Genomic DNA, 9268 nt, shown 5'->3' on the forward strand with positions numbered 1-9268 from the left:
TAGATATGGTCAGGAATTTTTTGAAGCAAAAATCATGGCACTCAACATCACTCTTCCAAAACCCTTTACTACTTTTGGAAATGGACCCAGAAATTTTAGCAAAACAAGTCTATCAAGAGAAATTTCCAGCCTAAACCAAAGAGAATGAATGTTCTCAATTCCTTAGTGTTTTTAGACTGCAGGAAAAGAGTACTTTCCCAGAGACTATGGCTTCAGATAGACAGAGTGACCCTCTGCACATTGGTTTTCTCCATCCCCATACCTATCCATGAAATGATTGGATATTTCCAGCTTGGTTACTTTTGCTTTACAGAAGGTTTTAACTTCATCCCAATGAAGAACCACAATATCAAAAAACCAAAAAAAACCCCAAAAAACCCCCAACCCAACTTGGAGACCCTTTTTTTTTTTTTTTTTTTTCAGCAAAGCAAGTAAACAGCTGCCACTAGTACATGTGTTCCTCTGCTTGCCTCTCCTAAGGGGTATTTGGGAAATAAGCTTTTGGACAGTCTACTGTCCTAATCTGGATATTAAAAATAAAATATCACTTTGATCACTGTCATACATAGATTATACTGTGGGTGTTCCTGCCACTCTCATAATTTCTTTAGAAAAGTGTTTCTAAGCCCTTCTCTAAGGCCATTTACAAATTTATCTCAAGAAGCAGGGGTTGCTCAACAGGGGAGTAACCATGTGTGCAGTCCTGTTCACAAGTCCCATTGACAGGTTGGAAGGATTACCAGCCTGTCCAGTTACACCTGTGCATGTCATGGGATTCTCCTGGATCCCATGGGTGCAAAGAGGCCCTGAGTCTTGGGAACAGAGCTGAGCTTGGAGTTGCAAAGAGGGGTCTGCCAGATGATAGGAATAGAAAAGCAGACCTGGAAGGATGGTAGGTTCCTGGGTTCGTCTCTGTTTGCCCTCCACATTTCTGTGCCCCAGAAACCTCAATTTCTGCATCAGTAGTATTTGTCTTTCCAGAGGACCAGAGGAAGCCCTGTGTGTGCAGCAGCAGCCCACCTGGAGGGTTTGGTCCAGCTGGTTTGGGTCAATCTGGTGTGGCAGCTGATTGTTTTGGTGATGCCAGGACACAGGCAAAGGTGGGTTTTCAACATCCTCTATTTCATCCTATTTATCGCCCTTACTCTCCTGCAAAAATTCCTCCAAGCGTTTGGTGCTAAGAGAGTACAAGCAGCATGTGACCCAGGCTGACACAGAACACATGGCCGTGGGGAATGAAATGAGATGGGTCATCTTGACTGCTGAAATTGTCTTTGGCTCATGACACCTTTGCTGGCATTGGTAGCACCTCCCTTCTTCTCTCCACCAGCAGCAGCTGCCATCTCCAGCATCTCTGACTGTGTTGTGCCACAAGCCCCGAGACTTTCACCTGGGTGTCACGGCATCATCAGAACTGGTTTTGTTTGCCTAGGCCAAAGTGCTCCTTCTCCAGTAATCTCCACAGCTGTGGGGCTGGCAATGTTGCTGTACCCATTAGAGGACCCATCAAAAGCAATCGTAGAAGTTAACTTAGATGTATACAAGACAAGTAAAAAAAATTGAAACCAGCCTCCAGATTTTTCTTCACAAGTGCATATAAAATATAACAGTATGTCTAGTAATCTGTTAATAGGACATATTTTCAAAAGTAAGGGGAACAAAGCCTAAAATCTACCCCCTTGAACTCACCAGGACACACTGGTTTATTCTGGTGACAATCAACTGAACGGGATGTGCAAGATGCTGGAATGAAGTGATTCAAAACCACTGGATAATACAAATTGAAAAGATGTAACTCACTTACAGATCCAAAAACTAGAATCATTTCTACCTAGAAGCTAGCTTTTCATTGCAGCAAAATAAATTGGTCTGTTCTACAGGTAACAAGTTAATTTAAATACAGGATATGGGCTCTTTGAAAAATTGCTCACTTTCCCCCTCTTACAATTAAATCCTACTCAAAATAATAGATTCATTTATTATAGGTTTTCATCTCTTGTTACTGATCACTACCTGTTAAATATTTTATTAAATAAACATCAACACTAAAAAGAAATCCCTGCACATGATTAGATAAGAGATGTAGATATATCTCCTAGTCTAATAGCATTAAATGTTTATCATCCTTGATATTCCAAATGCTTTTTACAAATTGCAATAACCAATCTCCAAAATTTGAACTGAGTTGTTACTTATTTTGGACAAAAGGAAATTGAGAGATGAATGCTCCCAGATTAGGTTTTTTTTGGTTGTTTTTTTTTTTTTTCCACAGACTTGTGTAGTTGGGTTTTGGCAAGATCACATCATGCCCCACTTGAACGTGTTTGTCTTGAATCAGGTACTCAAGCATGCATGGAAAGCCTGTATTTCACCCAGTGATCACTTGCACAGTGGTCTGTGGTAATTTAGCAAGCACTTAGGAAAGACCTTAATTATTTCAGCATTCTGGTTATTCTTTGGGACAGTAGCCAGTAAGCAGCATAAGGTGGTGAACAAAGAACAGTATTGTTGCTCTTGGGGAGCATGAATTCAAGGCTAATAGACACAGAGAGTAGAGCAATGCCTCCAAAAGCAAAACAGTTTGCAGGACACTGAACAGAGCACATTCCTTTCAAAGCTAGTTACAGTCTGTGTAACTGTTCCTGCAGGTTGCTGGCCTGTAGAGCTGATGAGAAATGGTACTTCCATCCCACAGGAATGTTGGCAGCTTTAAACCCAGTTATTTCAAATCCAATTGTTTTGAGATAAAAAAAGCAACAACAAAACCAAACCAAGCCAAATCAAAACCCAAAATGGTTGGGAAGTATAGGTCTTTTATTTTTTCAACTTTAAAGCTCCTAGCTCTTTTTTGTGAGATCCTGAAATGACCATTAATACGCAGCAGTTGCCTTCTATTTCCTAATTTTGGATGATACAGATAATAACAAATTTCTAGTCATGAGAACCTTCATGCCTCTCTAATGGGAATAAAAGAGATTGTAATGCAGCTAGGCAGGAAGATACTAATCCTGGCCCAGCTGGTCATAGTTCAAGAGGCCAAAGCAGTGCCTAAGGCTTAAGAGCTGAGCGCCTGCTTTGGATTAAGAAAATGGAGTGGAGCTGTGAGTGGAGTAGAGCCAAGGAGAAGCAGAAAGGAACAGTCTGGCATGAAGGAAGGAGAGGTGATGAGGACAGTGAGCATCTAGAATAAATTAGAAGTGATGTTTGGCCATTTCAGGTGTCTACTTTCATACTTAATCACAAACACTGTAAATATTCTCAAATGCAGAAGGGTTTTTGAGTGAGAAATGTCACAGTCCACAATGCTAGAAAGTAGTTTTCCCTGCAAAACAAAGAACAAGGCAAATATATGCATCTTTTTCCTACCTCACAAAATATGTCTGTTTTCCTAGTGGGGCCCCCGGAAGCACCAACAGTGCAGAGCTGCCAATTACTACCTTCTGCAGAGCAATCTCAGCAAGAACTATCGACAGGCCTGCTTTGCTCTGCATCTCTCTGTCAACCACCTGCCTGCAAAGTCATTCTTTCCTGAAACTCTTATAGATTTGTAACTGAAAGGAGGAAAAAATTTGACACTTTCATTCCATTGGGAATTTCAAGTAAGAATCCCTGTGTCTGCTCCACCAGCCCTGGATTCCTGCATGTACTGTGTGGAGTAACATGTGTCAAGTGATAGTAAGGCTCAGAGCAGGGTATGGCTAGCACTTGGGGGAGATTTAATTTATTGTTCAGTGGAACGAATGCTATTGTGCAGCGACAGCTGGTGCACTGAATGACACACAGTGACTGCCTGACTGGCTCGCAACAATAATACCCAGAGAGGCTTGCACATCAGGCTGTCTTGGGGGAATGCAGAGAGGAGGCATCTGAGAAAAGTAGGCTCTGCTATGTTTGCTAGTTCAGGCCTGGCTTATGAACCCCTTGTTCCAATGCTGAACCACCAGGTACATTGTGAAAAAGTGAAATATTCATTTGCTGGAGTGGTGTAGCCTGTAGCTTGTCTTCTGTTTTCTTCCAGCAGGTGTTTCTCTCCTCTCACTGATCAAACTACAAAACCAGCAAATATGAACAGGCAAAAGGAGTGCATGCTTCAGGCTGCAAGATGGTTGACATGTTTGTGCTTGAAATCCCTTTCCACAGTGATATTTTTGCCACCTAAGTGCTGGTATCTGGAATAATTTGGTATCATGTCAGAAAGCTGCTATTATTCTTTACACAATTTGTAAAAGCCTTAATCCTGGATACATATTTTCCTTATACATAACTGGCTTTTATACAAGGCCATGGTGAGATAAACCTGACATCTGCATAGACTCAGATAAATTTGCTTCTCAGTGGTGATAGCTAAGTAATTAAAAACCCCTGAGTCTGGGCTGCAAGTTGCACACCTTTTCTTCGGTGGGGACGTAGATAGAGTACATACAGTATGTTTCAAAGCAAAATTGATAAAACAATTCCCATGCCCTCATTTTGCACAAATTGACTTTATTTCTGGGCAGGTAAACATGTATATGTCTGATTTAGAAGTAATGCAAAGTGCTGGGTTAATGAACTTAGTATTGCTCAGATGCTGTCAAATAACCAGGGCCTTAAAAGTCCACATGACAGATGAGGGGAGTCAGGACCTATAGCCGCACCACAGGAATGGCTGGAACACCATTTCCACCTTTCCACCATATAGGGCAAAAGAGGTTTTATTTATTTGTTCTGATCTGCCATGAAGCTCATGTCGGGGCTGTTTCCTGTCCTGCCAGAGCATGGAAGGCCCACGAGTGTGGCACTCTGCTCCTGCCTTTCTCACGTCTGTGGAACAGGGGTGCCATCTCACCTCCTGTACTGAATAAAAATAAGGCGCAGAATGGTTGGGAAAAGGCAGCAGCCAGGGAGTTCAACAGTGAACCTTTGCAAGCTTTATTTTGATCACCAAGTAACTGGGAACTGGGAACTGTACTGGGAGAAGAGGGAATGCAGAGCTCTTACAGGAAGAGCATCACATATTTGGTGGAATTATTTGTTTGCAAATAATGCTAGGTGCTTTTGTGGAATTAATGTGAACACCAACCACTTAGATGCCTTTTAGGGTTACTGTGAGTTACCTTACTGTAACCTCACTATTACCTCACTCTGCTTTAGCTTTAATAAAAGTTTGGTCTTTCTAAAAAGCAGCAGAATTTCCACTGTTCGGTGTGGGAAGAAAATTGATGGGATTTTTTTCAACTAGTGGAAGACAGTGATTCTTTGCAGGAATGACACATTGCTGCTTGCATACGCCCAGAAAAGTTGTTACATTGTTTTAAGTAGCCAAGGAAACCATCCTCAAAACAAACAGGAATAATTCAGAGCTCCTCCCCCATGTCTGCCAGCTGCACTTGCCTTGTCTACCGATAATTCTTCCCTATTTCCTCTGGTTTTGACTTCTATTTTGCAAAATACACAGGCTTTGTATATGCCTAAGTTACAGACTTAACAGAATTGATTGAATTTGCAGTTATTTGGTTTATTCCGAAATCAACTGTCCTAAAAAACAGTAAAAAAGAATCATCATAGGAGCATCACCCTGACAAATCTGGCATAACTTTCAAAGTGATTTTACCTTGATTCTTACTGCTATAATATGCAGCAAAAGTTTTCCTAATGTGAAAAGAAAGTTATTCTTTGGTCTTCTGCATAGTTTTTTAATTCTGCAAACAAGTGATGTCAATTTTTTTATTAGGAACTCTGAGCATTTCACATATGCACATATTTCTCTTGATGAACTGTAAATTTTGGTAACATAATTTCTATATATTCCTATTATTATCCACTTGTTACATATCCCTCATTGCTCAGGTGTTTTTAACTAAGTATTGAAATTCCTTCAGGAGAGGTATATTTTCTGTCCAGCTAAATCCACACTGATCAGCATCATGCAAATATGTCAGAAAAATGCTTTTAATGGGCTTGGCTTTCCATCTGACGTGCTGTCTTCTTCTACACCTTCTTTTGTCATATGTCTTCATTCAGCTACAACATGTAACTGCGAAAGAATACCACACTAGAAAAAGGTAAACAAATGTAGATGAAAATTCAGAAGAAAATATTTCCAAGGATAGTGTACAGTGTACTATGATTAGTATTGCTGATAGTTTGACAGATTATGTAAATCCACACACGTAAGGGTAGCTATCAGTAAAAAAAATTAGAAAATCAATTTCCCCTTCCTCTTCATGTGCACCAGAAGTAGAATCGTTTGAGATTTGTTACTTTACTTACTAAATAGAATAATTTTGGGAATAGTTTTTAGATGTGTGGCCTTTTTAGCAGAGATAAGAGTGCATTCCAGGACTCCAGTTTCCTTTTCAAAACCTCCTCTAAGTTGTTTACAGAGCAGAGAGCAAGAACTGGTGATGGCAATGCCTGAAGGCAATCTGCTGGCTGTAAGAGAGGATCAATGTTTAATGTGCATGCAGCAGCAAAAGGCATTGCCTGTTCCTTATGCCATTAAGCTCTACCAGCTGCTTTCCAGCTCATGCAGGGTGGCACCGCAGCTGAGCTTTGTGCTGGTGGATGCAGCGTGGCTGCACTGGCCTGTGTTTTTACCTCTCTGCCAGCCCTGGCTGGCTAACACAGCTGCAGTGAAGGGGTTGGTACTTGCAGCACCTTTCTTTGGTGCGTTTGTTTGCTTCCCATTTCTCTTTCCAGCTATTGGATGTTGTCAGCCTATGGTGGTAGAGTTCCTCATTAGCACTCCTCTCACACCACCTTGAGATCCCCACTGCTTCTGCATTGTATTAGTATTACTACAGATGATCTGTGAGCCAAAGTGAAAGGAATATTACATCTGGTATAAATAAAATATATTGCTGCAGAAAAAATGTTTTATCCAAATCCTTTTGAAAATCTTCAGAGAGAAGGAGTTTTGCACTGTTTTTTACCCCTTAGAATTAATGCAAGCAGATATGTCCACATTACTGACTGGTGACTCAGGCATGCTTTTTGTTTAGGGTGAAAGGAGAAGTCTTGAGACAGGCTCTTTTTTATTTATGTTTACCCATCTCTAGGTTCATTTGCAAGTTATATGTTGAATGGCCATGCACAGTTGAGCTTCATGTGAATTTTTAAATTTTCATAGTGATTTAGTCATGAGAAGTATGATGCAAATGATTCTCTGAACATTTTCACAAACTGTGAAATGATAAAAAATACAGACCAAACTGAGAATTCTGAATATTTTTCTCGGCTCTGTTCTATACTGATTGTTAATCAAGCATATTTTTATGATTTTTACTTGTTCCCTAAACTCTGAATATTTTCAATGTATGGGCCTGTGCACCTGTGTATGTGTCTTCCCTTATTTCTCACTCCAGACTGAAGTACAGTGCTGTGCCTGGCCAAAGCCCTGCCTTCCTGCCCATATTTGCTCCTAGGGCAGCAGGATGACCCAGAACGACCCTGGTCCTCAGGCTGGAGCTGGGACTGATGGCAGTGGTGGGGCGATCCTGGGGACAAGTAAGGGACCGCACTTTCTGCATTCTCTCATGAAGTGCCCCACAAACTCCTAAGAGTGCCATGCTCTGTGAAACTTGTTATTCAATGAAAGGGCAGCATTTTCGAAAGGACACATAAGGTGCATTGCCAGACACAGTGTTGTATCTCCTATGAACATTTGTTAATGTTTAGATTTTTCTGTTAGAAATATTTCACAAAATAAAAATTATATTTCTTGGAGCCCTCTGTGGCTGCAATGTTTTGGTCTTAGGTACCCTAGGATTGCTGGTTTGTGAATGCCACATCTCTCCATCATTTACCTCTCATCATTTACCAATACCCTAGGGGGAAGGCTTTCCAAGATTTACTTACACAGGACAGTGCTCCATGGCTTTTATAATCAGTTTCACACTGTGTTCCTAGACTCTAAGTTTGTTTATTGCAATACAGACTATAAGCAGCTGGCCTGCTTTGGGTTTTGCTGAAGGCTTTTGTATCCTGTGCAGAAGCTTGTAGATAGCTGAGGAAATATGAGTTGTGAACATCAATGGCAGTGGGTTTCACTGCTATCAAAAAGCAACAGGGTTATCTAACTAACCCTGAGCCAGGCACTCTGTGAAAAGCAGGATTCTTCACTTGGAAAGTTTAGTAGTACAATACCTACACCATAAGATTAATTTTGGAGAATTGAGTGACAATATGTGCACTAAATGGAGAGATAAAATCTTTGGGTATTTATGGATGTAGACATAGATGTTACCTGAGGGGAACTCATTGATAACGTACTTTCTGATTCACATTTTATACTTACATCAGCTAATCTGTGAAATTACTTTGGGTTTCTTTCAGCTGTCCGAGTCTATGCCACTGACAAGCACAGCTACAGAAATTTTAAAAAATCACTACAAATGAATACTCTTCACTCATGCACATGAACTGAAAGCAAACAATATAAGAGAAATTAGCAGCCACTGAGTATGCACACAGGGAAAAGAACATTTCTTTTTATTAACAGAATTTTCTGACTGTTCTGTGTCACAGGAAAGCTTTGTGTCAAAAAGCATTGCGTCACAAAGCAGTGTGTCACAAAATGTATGTTAATATTGGAGCTTTGCTGCCTTCTAGTGGCAGAAGGTTTGTTATGGAGCCGTTGATAGGGTTGTAGTGCTGGGCTTTGGTTCTGGGATTAAGATAAATTCCTTCTGTGGAGATCTTTGTGATTATAGTGTATGCCAGCACTGATTTTATTTAGATATTTGATTTAAAGAGAACAATGATGTAAACATGACATTTCTTCACCAAATTTCCCCAGTCTATATGCAATTACTTGGTTGTTGTAGTTGTTGCTGTTTGTGTTTTTTTTTTTTTCCTGAGAAACTAAAGTGTAGACAAGGAGGGCTCACCACTCTGATCAAGAGAAGGGAGGTGAGGTAAGAGAGGTGTCAGGTCTCTGAGACACTGAGCATCTGTGAGCACTCCTGGACTGGTAGTCCTCAGCACTTCTCAGATAGCCTTTGTGTTTACTCAGCCTTTTCAAGCATCTCACTCAATATTTGGGATGTTACTTTTCAAAAACTGATAAGTGGAAGCTCTAGGGACTATACCTACAGGTGCATCTGAAAACTCAGGCATGATAAATACCAAGAGACACAGCCAAATGAGTAGGAACCCCTGAACACAGGATACTATTAGTTATTTAAAAGCTGTTTAACTGTGAACCTGGACTATTTTCTCTAGCATTCTCACAAATTTGAGAATGTAGTGCGTCAAAGAAAAATACCTGTCCTTGTATGCTTTGTCC

The sequence above is a fragment of the Zonotrichia albicollis genome, chromosome Z (genome assembly GCF_047830755.1).
Source record: "Zonotrichia albicollis isolate bZonAlb1 chromosome Z, bZonAlb1.hap1, whole genome shotgun sequence".
NCBI lineage: Eukaryota > Metazoa > Chordata > Aves > Passeriformes > Passerellidae > Zonotrichia > Zonotrichia albicollis.